The sequence below is a fragment of the Muntiacus reevesi genome, unplaced genomic scaffold, assembly GCF_963930625.1.
Source record: "Muntiacus reevesi unplaced genomic scaffold, mMunRee1.1 SCAFFOLD_114, whole genome shotgun sequence".
Lineage (NCBI taxonomy): Eukaryota > Metazoa > Chordata > Mammalia > Artiodactyla > Cervidae > Muntiacus > Muntiacus reevesi.
Window position 1 is genome coordinate 257375 of NW_027077827.1, and position 15450 is coordinate 272824.

Genomic DNA, 15450 nt, shown 5'->3' on the forward strand with positions numbered 1-15450 from the left:
AGAACATTATCTTGTTGTGCTGCCATCAGTTTTCTATTAGAGTTTGATTGGAATGTATCCTAATGAGTATTTTTCTTTGGAGTGTTCTGTATTCTCCACATTTTTTCAAGCAATATTTTATGTTTTAAATGAATGATTTTTTAAAATACAGTTTCAACTAAGTTGATTTTAAGGAAATTTTCTTACTGTTGATATAAAATATTCCTTTAGTGCCTATAGATTACTTTTAATGATACTATTTATTTGTTCTATTAGTTCATTAAAATTTAAAGCTTAAAATGTCTCATACTTAATTTAAATATTTAAATTTACCACATTTAAACAAAAATATACTTCATTTTAATATTACTGGTCCACATTGTACTGGATAATACTCTACAGATGGTAAATTAGGGCAAAAAAAATTATATTCCAATAGTACATTTGGGTTCTTTGTCTACTACTTAGGGAGTTCTCTGGGATTATCATGTGTTCCTACACATATGTAGAAAGAAGTTCTGTCTTCTTGACAAAAATCTTTTTTTTTTGCTTTAGGATTAAGACCCACTATTAAGACTTTGGGGTCATATTTCAATTATTATATCCTTTAAAGCCTCACCTAGCCAATAAGCTCAATATTTATTTTTTTAATTGAATTCTTATCTCATTTCTTATATCAGAATTTAACTCTGAATATATTAGATTTAATGTCAAAGATGAAAACTTTAAAAAACAGTTTACTTATTTACCTATGTTGTGTCTTAGTCGTGGCATGTGAGATCTTCTTCCCTGCGGCATGCGGGATCTTCTGTTACGCCGTGCAGGCCCAGAAGTCGTGGCCCTCGGACTTAGTTGCCTTGCAGTATGTGGGATCTTAGTTCCCAGACCAGGGGTCAAACTCGCATCCCCTGCATTAGAAGGCAGATTCTTAATCGCTGAATCACCAGGGAAGTCCCCCAAATGAAAACTGTTAGAAATATTAAAAGTTAAGGAAATGAGCATAGAGTTTTTATAATCATGAAGTGAGTAGGAAACCATAAAAGAACCATAGGCTTCATTTAAAAATGTAAGACTTTAGTGTGCGATAAAATCATAACAAACTTACAAGACAAAAACCAAAATCACATTAATGACGCTACAGCTACTTCCAGATCTTAATGTAGATAAGAGGTGTGTCTGTGAGACTGTGATCCAGTTATGCCAAAATCCCTTTACCTGTCAGACTCTTGGGGTTTGTTCATTTCTTTTGTTATTTGCTCCAGAGACAAAACAGTTGACACTAACAAAACTGAAAATAATCTCTTTGACTTTCTCAGAATCACAGTAATATGATCCATCAAGCTCCTGCCCTAGTGCCCTTGGGGAAGGAAGTTCATTGTACCTCACCTGGTTTCCTGCCCACAGCCACTCTGCCAGAATGATCTTTCACGAGTAAATCACCCTCTTGGTAAAATCCTTTGTTGGCATCCATTGATTCTCAGAAAAAGACAAGCCTTACTACGACCTGTATAACCTGGCTCCTGCCTAAACTTGCCAGCTGTCTGTCACCCTTTGCTCTCAGCACGCCTGCCACGCTGGCCCTTCAGGACTTCCCCTTGACGGCTTCCTCTGCTGCAGCCTGCACACCATCTGCCCATTCCCTCTTGTGCCTTCTCATCCCACTTCACTCAGTTAACAGCAGTTTGTGTGTGTCTGAACTTTAGCGTGATTTCTCTCAAGAGGCTTGAACTGTTCACATCCCATTACAGGCTGTCCTCGCTTGTTCTTCTCACCTTGAAGACCACATTTGCAGTTTTATATTTATTTATGTGGTTATTTCTGTTCTCCCTACTAAATTGTAAGCTCCAGAAAGACAAAGATTCTTTCCAGTTTTATTCATTTTTATATCCCCACAGTCCCTGATAAATAAATAGTAGATAATAGCAATGAATATATGTAGGTTGGAAGGGATAACTAACATCCCTTCTAGAAAGAGGGATTTTTGATCTGTGATTAATCTCCCTTGAATGTTAAATGAAAAGAGAAAGCTAGAAATAAATTATATGGGCTAGATCCCTACTTGCTTAGTATATAACTTTATGTGTAATTCATTTATGAATCGATCTCAGCTTTTCCATTTAATGTTTAGAACCAGATCTCTAGTGAGACAAACAGTAAGTAGTGATGAAGTTCAAACAAGACTGGGAAAGAGATGAAATGGTAGGAGAACCTTTTCCACTGCCAATAATATGTTTTTAAGCCTGTTATTATGGAAAATTTCAAATATATACAGAGGCAAACAGAGTAATAGAGTAATCTGCAGGTACCCTATATACTTTGTCCTCTGATTTTATTTTTGGAAAAGATCCCAGACATCATCATTTTTTGCTTAAATATTAAATACTTCACTGTGTATTTACAGAATATAACATTTTTTTAATTGAAATGTAGTTGATTCCTAACATTGTTAGTTTCAGGTATACAGCAAAGTGATTCAGTTATATTGTATTTTTCCAATTCTTTTCCATTTTAGGTTATTACAAGATATTGAATAAAATTCGCTAGGGCTTCCCAGGTGGTGCTAGTGGTAAAGAACTTGCCTGCCAGTGCAGGAGACAAAAGAGCTGCGGGTTTGATCCCTGGGTTGGGTAGATCTCGAGGGCATGGCAACCCACTTCAGTGTTGTTGCCTAGAGAATCCCACGGACAGAGGAGCCTGGCGGGCTATGGTCCATAGGGTCACAAAGAGTTGGATGTGACTGAAGCGACTTAGCATGCACACATGCACATACTATAAAGTAAATCCTTGTTTATTTTATATATATCAAAGTGTATGTATCTGTTAATCCCATACTCCTAATTTATCCCTCCTCCCATTTCCCCTTTAATAACTATAAGTTTGTTTTCTGTGTCTAAGAATACTTTCTTTTAAATTGAAAATACAGTTGATTTACATTATTGTGTTAGTTTTAGCTCTACAGCAAAGTGATTCAGTAACATATACATATTTTTTGGATTATTTATATCTGTTGATCCCATACCTTTAATTTGTCCTTCTCTGTCATCTGTGGTAACCGTAAGTTTGTTTTCTGTGTCTGTGAGTCTATTTCTGTTTTGTGTGTAGATATATTTGTATTATTTTTTAGACTGTACATATAAGTGATCTCATATAATGTCTGTCTTTGTCTGACTCCCTCACTTAGTATGGCATTCTCTAGCTCCATCCATGGTGCTGCAAGTGGCAGTATTTCATTCTTTTTTGTGACTTCTTAAACCATTGTATCTTCTTAAAACCATCATCTGTTGATGGGTACTTGGGTTCTTTCCAGGTCTTGGTTAATATAAATAGTGTTGCTGTGAACATTTGGGTGCATTTATCTTTTCAGATTAGAGTTTTCATCTTTTTTGGATTTATGCCCAGGAGTGAGATTGCTGGATCATGTGGTAACTCTATTTTTAGTTTTTTAAGAAACCTCCATACTGGTTTTCATTGTGGCTGTACCAATTTATATTCCCACTAACAGTGTAGAAGGATTTCCTTTTCTCCACATGCTCTCCAGACTTTTTGCTTTGATGGTGGCCATTTTTAATTTGAATTTCTCAGTAATCAGTGATGTTGAGCATCTTTTCATGATTTGTTGGCTATCTGTATGCCTTTTGAAGGAATGTCTGTTTAGGTCTTCTGTCCATCCTTTGATTTTTGTTGCTTTTATTTTTTATTTTTATTTTTTTGATACTGAGTTGTATGAGCTGTTTGTACATTTTGGATATTGACTGTCAATCAAATATTTTCTCCCAGTCTGTAGGCTGTGTTTCTGTTTTGTTGATAGTTTTCTTTACTGGAAAAAAATCTTTTAAGTTTGACTAGGTCCCGTTTATTTATTTTTGCTTTTATTTGTTTTCCCTTGGGAGACTGATCTAAGAAAATATTGCTATAATTTGAGACTATGAGACTATTTTGCCTATGTTTTCTTCCAGAAGTTTTATGGTATCATGTCTTATACTTATGTCTTTAAAACAATTTGAGGGATTTTGGGGGCTTGTTTGTTTATGGTGTGAGGGTGTGTGCTGACTTCACTGATTTACATGTAGCTGTCCAGCTTTCCTAGTGTCACTGGCTGAAAAGACCGTCTCTTCTCCGTTGTGTGTTCTTATCTCCTTTGTCAAGGATTAACTGACTGTAGGTATGTGGGTTTACTTCTGGGTTCTCTATCCTGTTCTTTTGGTCTGTGTGTCTATCTGTCATGTTTCTGTACAAATGCCATGCTGTTTTGATTACTGTAGCTTGGTAGTATTGTCCGAAGTCCCAAAGCACTCTGCAGATTTAATGCAATTCCTGTCAAGATGCCTATGACATTTTTCACAGAACTAGAACAAATAATACTAAAATTTCTATGGAACTACAAAAGGCCCAGAATTGCTAAAGCAGTCCTGCAGCCAGAGGACACCTAGAATACATAACTATTATGCCATTATTACACTCCCAAAGAAACTAACAGTAGTTCCTCGGTAGCATCAGATTTCAAATTTGCAGTTGCTTCGTAAATGTCATAATTTTTAAATTTATTTGACACAAGGGCCAGATAAAGTTCATGCACAGAGATTGGTTAGTGTGTCTTTGAAATTTCTTTTAATCTATAGATTTCTTCTTTGTCTCTTAGATTTTTGCTGTATATTTATTGAATAACCAAAGTTATTTGTCTTCTCAAGTTTTCCATAGTCTGAATTTTGCTAGGAACATCTGCATGGTGAAGTTTGACCTATCTCTCTGTCTTCTGTATTCCCTGTAAATTGGTATTGGGTCTAGCAATGTGATCAGATTTGGTCTCAGGCCCTCATTCTATGCCTGAGACTTTCATAGGTAGCATAGTGGTCTTCCACCAGAAAGCACATAACATCTTTTTGTGATATTCACAGCATTTATACTTAATGTCTACCTTTATTAATTCACTAAGGGTTGTAGAATTAGCTGTAGTACTTTAATAAAGAGAAACTTCTCATCTACTGTTGGGCCACTTCCGTGTACCATCTGTATGAAAAAAGGCAAGGTGAGGAGGGTGCTTGCTTCTTTTGCTTCTTCTCCCTCTTACACAGTTTCACAGAGAGTTGGAGACTGTTGCTACCTTTATGGTGAACTTCTTAGAGTCACTTTGTTTTGTTTTGTTTTCTCAGAAAAATACTGTTTTTTGAGTCCCTTCCTAAAGTGAGCAAGTAGATAATAGAAGAGGGATTTGTACCCAGCAAGTGTAGTTGAAATTGACTGTGTCCCAGCTGTACTGATTGAACTGCCAGGCATAGTCCTTCTTGGGCCCCTCGGCCCACATTTGAGTGCCTCTGATGGCAGTGGATATTGAAAGGTGGATAAAGGAGGACCAGAAGATAGAGAAGTGCTTGATTCTAATGTGTGTTGAAAAGGAGATGCAGGTCAGAAGCAACAGTTAGAACCAGACATGAAACAACAGACTGGTTAAAAATCTAGAAAGGAGTACATCAAGGCTGTATATTGTCACCCTGCTTATTTAACTTATATGCAGAGTACATCATGAGAAATGCCAGGCTAGGAGACTCACAAGCTGGAATCAGGATTGTTGGAAGGAATATCAGCAACCTCAGATATGCAGATGATACCACTCTAATGGCTGAAAGTGAAGAGGAACTAAAGAACCGCTTGATGAAGGTGAAAGAGGAGAGTGAAAAGGCTGGCTTAATATTCAACATTCAAAGAATGAAGATCATGGCATCCTGTCTTATCATTTCATGGCAAGTCGATGGGAAAAGTGGGAACAGTGGCAGATGTTATTTTCTTGGGTTCCAAAATCACTGCGAATGGTGACTGCAGCCATGAAATTAAAAGACACTTGCTCCTTGGGTGAAAAGCTATGACCAACCTAGACAGCATATTAAAAAGCAGAGGCGTCACTTTGCTGACAAAGGTTCATATAGTCAAAGCTATGGTTTTTCTAGTAGTCATATACGGATGAGAGATTTGGACTGTAAAGAAGGCTGAGCAGTGAAGAATTGATGCTTTTGAACTGTGGTGTTGGAGAGGACTCTTGAGAGTCCCATGGACTACAGGGAGATCAAACCAGTCAATAGTAAATGAAATCAACCCTGAATATTCATTGGAAGAACTGATCCGGAAGCTCCAATACTTTGGCCACCTGATGCAAAGAGGCAAGTCATTGAAAAAGACCCTGATGCTGGGAAAGATTGAGCACAAGAGGAGAAGGGGGCAAAGGAGGATGAGATTGTTGGATGGCATCACCAACTCAAAGGACATGAGTTTGAGTAAACTCCAGGAGATAGTGAAGGACAGCTTGGCATGCTGCAGTCCATGGGGTCACAGAGAGTCAGACTTGGCTTAGCGACCGAACAACGATAACCATTTCTTACAGGTTACTGCTTCTCTGGTCCCTCTGAAGGATGTTGGTGCAGACTTAATCATAATAAAAAGGCCCAGGAAAGATTCTCAAGACTCAAGTTCTGGCTTATAGGTAGTATGGGTATGGGAATGTTCTCTTGGAATCTCCTTATAATAAATCCATCTAGGTTTCTAGCTAGAGAGTTTGGGAGAGCAGAGTGGAGAGTGTCCCAAAATCAAGAATCTATATAGAAAGATACTAAGTCTGAAGCTTAAAGGTGATTGATGTCTACACTGAAATGAATGTCAGAACATGTTTCATCGTAGACATGGGTTTTTCCTTGCTTTGTAATGTAACCTCTTGTTTCTCTTCTGTTTCAAACAATATGTTAGTTATCTATTGCTGCCTGACAAATTTAGCAGCTTAAATCAGCAACCATTTATTGTCTTTGTAGGTCAGGAATCCTGGTGCAGCTTAGCTGAGTGCCTCTGGTTCAGGGTCTCTCATAGGCTGCAGTCGCCATGTTGGCTGGGGCCACAGTCATTTCAAGATTTGATGAGGGGAGGATCTGCTTCTAAACTCACCATATGACTGTTAGCAGGCCTGAGATGTCCAGGCTGTCGGCCAGTGGTATCATTTCTTGCCACCAAGGCCTCTGCAAAGAGCAGTTCATAGTGTAGTATCTGGCAATCCCTCAGAGAAGAACAAGAGAGGGTGTCCAGGATGGAAGCCACAGTTTTTGTAAACTTATCTTGAAAGTGACTTCTCATCATATCTATAGCAGTCTGTTCGCTAAAAGCCTTACACAAAATCTGGCCTACACTTAACCACAGGAGTAGTTCACAAGGTGGTGAATTCTAGAAGACAAGGCTCCTTACGGGTTGTGTTACATCCTCACCACCAGAAACAGTCAAAGTATTTAGATATCCTTAAAGACAGTATGCTTGCTTCAGCATAAGGAGTCATTCATTTCCTCCTGTAGATCAAAAGCAGCCCTTTGCCAAAATTTCCTTAAAAGTCTCCCACCTGCTCTCTTTATCTTGAGTCTTGGTCCCTCAACTCCATCCTCCTTATTGCAATCAGAAGAAGCTCTTAATCTCCAAGTGAGTCAGTTTCTCTGTGTGTGTCTCTCTCTCTCTCTCTCTCTCTCTCTCTCTCTCTCTCTCTCTCTCTCACACAGGCACACACACACGTACACATTCTTTGTGACCTGTGCTTAGGGCCTCTGCCTCATCTGAGCTGCTGTGTGGCTGACCCTCCTCTTTTTTAAGGAGACACCTCTCTGTCGTTCACAGTCAGACAGCCCTTTACTCTACAATCCTGAGCTGAGTGCCCGCCACTCCTGTCTGCACACCTGCGCTCGTCACGGCACTGTGTGTTTACATGTTGAGCAACCTGTCCAGGCTCCATATGCAGCGAGGGTGGGGGTGTCTTACTCACTTACATTCCTACAGACTAGCATTGCACCAAGAAAGGACAGAAATGGTATGGACATAACAAGCAGAAGATGCTAAGAAGAGGTGGCAAGAATACACAGAAGAAGTGCACAAAAAAGACCTTCATGACCCAGATGACCACGATGGTGTGGTCACTCACCTAGAGCCAGACATCCTGGAGTGTGAAGTCTAGTGGGCCTTGGGAAGCATTTCATCACTCAATGGGGCTTTCTTCCAGCCAGTGTATATTTAGCTGAATATGGTTTCATGCCTTTTGATTTGGGAAAGAATATTACTCTTAGAATGTCTTCAGTGTTTGGTTTCTTCTACATTGTACTTTGTCTTTTACAACAGTTTTTTTTTTTTCCTCCTTCAGTCTTTCTCTAAATTCTACTCAAGTTTATAGATAAAAATACTCATTTTGAGCAGTTATAAATGTTCACACTTTAATGGTATATTTAGCTATTTACCCTAAAGACAGTTCATTTGGAGTATCTTAGCATGAAGCTAGCTATATTTATCTATAATCTAAATTATACTGTCTATAATTTGCTTAATTTCTAGGGGTCAAGTACACGAATAGATCATGAAACAGCCAGTGTTTTGAGCTCTAGTAGCACACATTAAGCTCCTTGAAGGCTGACCAGTCATCTGGGAACCAAGGTAACGGATTATAGAGTCTTGTCGCTAGAACTCTGAGTGCTCTACTAAAACATTCTTCATGCTTCTTTTAATTTTGGCTTAAGTATTCTTTTGTTTCCATCATCGCAGTCTCTTAAAGAAATGACAGCCAGGTCTCTGCAAGCATCCTGAGGTGCAGCCCACAGCTGGCTCGCCCCCCTGAGCTCTCCCCTCCCCGTGACTTTCTGCCTGGCTGCCCTGGCTGCAGTGGTGCAGCCCTCCACTTCCCACCCTGCTGCACAGTGACCCTCAGGGTCCTCGCCAGCCTGCAGAGCTCTTCTTGGGCTTTCCTTCTTTACAGAGCGTTTTCTGACCCAGGGCCCTCGCGCCTGCCCATGCAGTCTGTGTCTGCCTCCTTTGAAGCACTACATTTGGAGCACGGGGACTATTTTTTAAACAGTATATTTTCCATTACATCTAAATACTTCCTTGTTTTCATAGCATATTCTACATACTCTTTCTTTACTTTAGTAATATAATGGCTCTGAGGAAAAGCATTACATAACTAATGCCGATATAAGAAATGAATTTTAGAGTAGCAGTGATATTATTAATATAAAACTTAATCCTTTTAGTAACTCACAATAGTTACTACTTGGGATCACTAATATGCCAGTAACTGCTAAGACTTGTATGTAAACTATCTCTGATCTTTTCCAAAACCCTTTGAATGTGTTATTCTTGCCCCTCTTTTAAGTGAGAATACTAAAGCCAAAAAGATGGTAATTAAATTAGAATTCCACCCCAGTCTGTCCAACACGAGTAGTTTTTACTGTAAAGAAAACCTTTAATATATAAGAGTACTATTGCTTGAAAACTGGCAGCTTGAATACCATTTCCTTTTGGAGTGATTTTTGCATGATAATATTAAGACCTTACTACATTTTTGAATGCCAGCTACTGTCCTGTATACATGTGTGACTTTAGTTAATCTTCACAAAGAAAACCCTATTAGGTAAATTACTCTGTTTGGCAGCTGAGACAGCTGGACCTCAGAGAACTCTGGTAACCTGCTTGTGTCACACAGCTCACTTGCAAATAGTAGGACATTACCAGAAGAGTCTCAAGGTGGCTAAAGTTGCCCCTGGTTTGGAACCACTAATTTATAGATATGATGCATTTCTATAATAGCCTCAACTTTCACACAGTAGCTCTTGCTTTTAAAAAATGCGGTTGATCACAGGACAGGATGACTGGGTGCTATTTCCTGTTTCTGATCTGCTTCTGAGTAAATTCTTGGAATTTACAGGAAGGGAGTAATGATGCTTACCAGCTGCTTAAAAAAAATTAAATAAGAATATTGACTTTGTATCTCTATATGATCAGGGATCATCCCTATATGATCCCTTTATGAGAAAATACTTTTACATGTATAAGGGAGATATCATAATTTTAACAATATTATAATCTGGTGACGGTTAGCAATTGCTTAGAACCAGTACTTAGTAAATAGTAATTGCTAAAAAACATTTTACTGATTATGGTTGTAGATTTTAAAAAGTAAAATTTTTAATTGTGTAAAGAATTTTAGATAAACCACATTTCTTGCTCTGTATGTGTTGGTAGGTGTGTGTGTGTGTGGTGGGTGGGGGAGATGTGAGAAAGAGAAAAATCAGTTGATTGTCTTTCATTATGATAACAGATTTTCACCCACTGATCCAGATAATAGCAGTTTAGGTATGCAAGAACCTACTGTCTCCTTATGACTATATACTACCACTACTAATATTTACTCATAAAGAAGATGGTGATAATGATTATAGCAATATGGATTTTGAAATAACGCTCATTACTTCATCCTGGAAAGAGATTTTTGTTTTTGTTTCTGTTTTTGTTTGAGTTACAGCTAATATCCCATTCATCACTTCATTGGTGTTGGCTTTTGGCTATTAAAGTCATAATTTTGTTTCTAAACTCATTTGGCCCACAGGTGGAAATGGTGTATTCATTGTTGTCAATGCTTGGTACTCATGATAAGGATGATATGTCGTGAACTTTGCTAGCTATGTCTAGCTCCCAAGACAGCTGTATATCCATGCGACAGTCTGGATGTCTTCCTCTCCTCTTCCAGCTTTTACACGGCAATGACAAAGACTCTGTGTTGTTGAGCAATTCCTGGGGCGGTAAAGAGGCTCTGGCCAGGGCCAGTGCAGCACTCCACAACATCATTCACTCACAGCCTGATGACAAGAGAGGCAGGCGTGAAATCCGAGTCCTTCATCTTTTGGAACAGATACGAGCTTACTGTGAAACCTGTTGGGAGTGGCAAGAAACCCATGAACAAGGCATGGACCAGGACAAAAATCCAAGTATGTTCCATATGGTGCATGTGACAAAGCAAATGTAAAAGTTTTTGAAATGAAAAGTTTTTTAATTAGGACGGTGTCTTTATGAATCAGAGTGGGAAATTCATATTAGCCACCTGCACCGCTCACATAGTTTAAAGCTTAATTTCTCTATTTCCCTAGGAAAAAAAGTTAGCAAAGGGAAATGTTGTGTGCACTACAGTACAACCAGAAAATAACAGAAAATCAAAGTAGACTTAAACAGTCATAGCATAGTTGATCTAGAAAGAACTTGAGCGATTATGTTCTCCTTCTCTTGAGATTAAGCTCAGGAAAGTGACTTTACGTAAGTTCCTTCAGCTGTGAGTGACCAAGCCATTCTCTTATATTTGCATATCGCTTTACTCAGTGGATGCAGAGCTGTGTTATATCTGTTATTTGATCCTTAGAACAGCCTTGTGAAGTAGGAAGAGAAGATATTATCATCTTCATTTTACAGATGAAGAGACTGAGGTTCAGAGAGGCCAAAAGACTTGCCTGTGGCTTCACAGGTAGTGGGTGGGGGATCCAGGGCCAGAGGCCAGACCCCCTGACCCTCAGCCCAGTGTCCTTCCCACTTCACTGCCTGTCTTCAGGCCTTGGGGCCCCAGCTGCTGGGGTGATCAGCCACCCAGCTCTTTTCTCAGGGAGAAACCCTCTCCCCCAGGAGCAGGGATCATGGGAGTTGGGACCCTTGAGGAGATAAGTTACTTCATTCCTATGGGAAGAACCAAAAGCAGTAAGTATATAAGGTAAGACCTCCTTTCACCTGGTAAGAACCCACACATAGACATACACACAGCAAAGGACTATCGAGTCAGTATCTTGATTGGGGGAGCAGGAGAAAGACTGATGATGAGAACTTGATCTATAAAGATTTAGTAGATTTCTCTTAGGGTTAGGTATAAAGGTGAATTTATTTAAAATTAAAAAATTTTCAACAGTAAGAATATAGCAGAAATGTCATTTCTGTTTGTCCTAGGGCTAGGGAGAATTAATAAGTTGCTTTACTGGGAGAACATTATCTTTCTGGATTGTTTTCTTTGGCTGTCCACAATTATGTAATGACTTGTATTGTGTGCCCTTAATACCTGTTCTCAGACAAGTTAAATAGAATAAATACTATTACTTCTGAAAAATAGACTTGGTTTTTCAATTTTTATTTCAAGTAACAGTTTTGAAACTTTATGTATAGCACTAAATGTGTAAGTACATTTTCTTAGACACTTTTCCTTTAAATTTTTATTTACTATCTGGTGTCTATATAATAAACTTCCTCTACTAGAGTTGCACTAGGTTTCTCTATACATTTCTATACAGCCATGTGCCTTTCAGCTTTGAAAATATAAATTATAAATAAATAGTTTTATACCAAAATGTTTTTATTATTTCAAATAACCAGTATAATTTTTAAGTTATTAGTTGAATTATAGCATAAACCTACATGGGAGTTAGTCCAGCAGACTTGGTGAAAGGCTGGTGAGGGGTAAACATTTTTACAGAACCAAGGAAAGCCCTTTACCTGTATTTTCCTTTCCATGTGTATAGTAGTTATTCATCTCTTCAGCAAATACTTGTTGATTCACTAAGCTACCATGCATGAGAAGTATATCTGCAAACTCAGTATTTTTTAGGTATAATAAACATCACTACTTTGAGAAAACAAAGCATTATGGTTTATGTCAACTTTATTTTTCAGTGCCAGCTCCTGTTGAACATCAGATCTGTCCTGCTGTGTGTGTTCTAATGAAACTTTCATTTGATGAAGAGCATAGACATGCAATGAATGAACTCGGTAAGATAAAAATGTTTCTTAATGCCATAGAAGAATCCTGAAGATTTTTTGTCATTGTTGAATTAGGATATAAGGTCACTAACTTCTATTACCATCTGTTTCTTCCTTGTAGCAAGTGACTGGTTTCAAGAGAAGACAATGTCCTAAGTGACAGAAACTGCTACCCTTTTATAGCCTAACTTGGGTTTTTAAAATCTTAGCCAGAGATGGGCGAAAATAAATAAATAAATGGGCCACTCCTGCCAATATTGTCAAGGTAGACTCTGGGTGACAGTTGGTGGGAGGGTAATTTGAATCGTTTTGAGATGTGATGATGTGGAGCTTTGTAATTATTTTTGAACTCAGTCACCTCTGATGGACACAGGAATGAATTATTATTAAGATTCTCATTTATCTTCATGGTCATCCGTACTTTACTGGATTTTCATGATAAGCAGTGTGTTTGGTATCTCTGAAACTCGTCAATAATGGAAAAAGCATTATTCTCTAATTTATGTTAGAAAGCATTCCATTAATTTTGGAAGGATTACTCTCAGTATGTATTCTCACATACTCTGAACCTTACAGAACCTGCCTCTGTGGCCCCCATTTTTCATGTGATGGTTTCTCTTTGGTTTCTAGGTTCATTTTGCACATGTGGTATTTGTAAGTTGCATCATGCTGAGCCATCTCATGTGAACCTGGATAGCTGTAGTCATGCCACAAGCAAGAAGCACGCACTGAGTCTCCATCTTGGTGTAGCTGTGCCCTTGCTTTCTGTGCTGTTTATGTTACCTTTCATTCCAGGCCCCGCTTTGCATCTCTGCCACCCTTACCATTTTCATTCATCATTTATCTTAAAAGTGACAAAGTTGTGAGTTTCTTAAGACGCAGAGAACCTGAACAGCTGAGAATGAGTGCTGTCCCCTTGAGACCGTCATTTTGGGAGGCTGTGTGTACTTGGTCTCCGCCGGCCCCCAGCTGCACGTTTCTCCCCACAGGCCCTAGCCCACTTGATTCTCTTCCCTTACTCCCCAGGTTCCTGTGAAATTGAGTATGCACTTGTGAGTTCTCCCCTCCTCAATACAATCCAGCATTGGTGAAATTTCAAGTTTGGGTGGTTTTTTTGGTTTTTTTTAACACTCATAATAATGAGAAAAATAATGAACAAACAGGAAAACTAATCCAGTTTTAAGCTCCCACAAATGTTTTCTCTAAATGTCCCTGTGTTCCAATGAACTGTAGACTAGGACTGACCCACATTAATCATCTGAATTTCCAAGTGAAATCTAGACTCAGTATTTGTTCCTCTTCCTTCTTCAGGTAGGAAGGCTACCCGGGGCATTTCATCCCAGGAGCTATGGCAGGGGCTTTCAGGTGAGGAGCAGGATGGGGCCTACGGGGGTGTTACTGTGGGGATGTAGCCACAGGGGATTACCTTCTCACTCCTAGCCTCTGACTTTGCGTTGGAGCCAAAGAAGAAACTAGGTGTGTAGACTGTGGATAGATGCAGTCAGGTAGCACAAGGGATCTGACAGTGAGGGATAGGAGGAAAGAAGTCCCAAGTAGATGAAGAAAAATTCCTAAGCCCAGTCAGCTAGGACTGTCTTTTGTAGATGCAAGAAAATTCTACAACCATTAGGGTCATTTAAGTTTGCAACTATTAGTGTTGCAAGTTTTAGACTATAATACCAGGAATGTACACATTTATTAATTTCCAACTCTGTCCTAGAAACTGTGCTAGGCACTAGATAACAAAATGAAATCCAGTAAGTGGCCCAGGTGATTCTTATGGGACTAAAAATGCCAAAGCTTCTTTCTTTCTGGCCTCTTAAAAAATACAAAGTCTTTTACACTAAATTTCATTCTGCTCAACAAAATAAATTATATGCTCTTATTCAAGTTATTTGCTTATATCCTTACCCGATTAATAGAGTCTCTGGTGCTAAATATTCAGTTTTTGTTTTACTAGATACAGAAACCTCCACCATAAACTCCTAGTTCTATTAAAACAGACACTGGCCCTGCCTATATTTCTAGATACTTTAAACAATTTTTACAATCTTTTTCTATTAAACATATTATAAGTGTTCCTTATAATCCACAGACACGAGACATAGTCGAACGAGCACCTCACACACTAAAGTTACAAATAAAAAGAACTTAAAGAAAGGGGAATACACAGGAACACTGCTGTCTTCCTTATCCAGAGCAGACTTTACTAGATTCCAACATAAGATATTTTCTCAACCCATCACTATTGTTAATACAGCTTTATTCATTTTAAAGTTTTTAAACCTGCCACAGGGAAATATTTTAACCAGGGCAGAAAGGCATTTCGAGGAACTGAAGGACACGTCTCTTCCCCTGCCCATTTGGTACCAAGACGGGTTAATGAAACAATGGAAATCTGGGAAACTAATCTTACAGGGAAAAGGATATGCTTGTATTTCCCCAGGTGGATCCAACAAACTTTTTCCTCGGAAAATTCGACCCAAGGGGGCCCCCGACATTCAAAATGGAAACAACAAAAGCCCTAAGAGGAAGACGTTCCAATACAGGCCATGGCTGCGCTAAAGATCTCCAGAAAGCACCACCCTCAGTGACATCTGTAAGGCATAGTTCCGGCCAGGCAGAAAAGGAGAGCCGACCTCAACAGAAGTAGGTTGCCTTTGTTCAGGCAAGGAGGGGCGACAGTCGGCCTAACGACAAGGCTGAGCACCGAGAGGGATCAGGGAGGCTTCATACTTATAGGGAGGTTTGTGGAAACAATAAGGGAAACGTCAATCAGGCGGGATATTTTAAGTATTCTTTTGTTGAAATGACACTCTATAGTTGGGCAGAGGGTGATAAGTCTTCTGGGCGGGTGTAGGGGGTGGTAGGTTTCCGGACAGGGGGTGATAAGTCCCAGATAGA

General features: G+C 39.0%; 1 long non-coding RNA gene across 1 annotated transcript in view; it reads left to right on the top strand.

Moving 5' to 3' along the window:
* Window positions 1–10558, top strand: part of LOC136155178 (uncharacterized) — a 32941-nt gene extending 22383 nt beyond the window's left edge. The window contains exons 4-6 of the long non-coding RNA XR_010660710.1: window positions 1296–1426; window positions 8320–8418; window positions 10367–10558. This is a non-coding gene — a long non-coding RNA (uncharacterized lncRNA). The remainder of the gene's footprint in view (window positions 1–1295; window positions 1427–8319; window positions 8419–10366) is intronic.
* Window positions 10559–15450: the final 4892 nt, after the last annotated feature.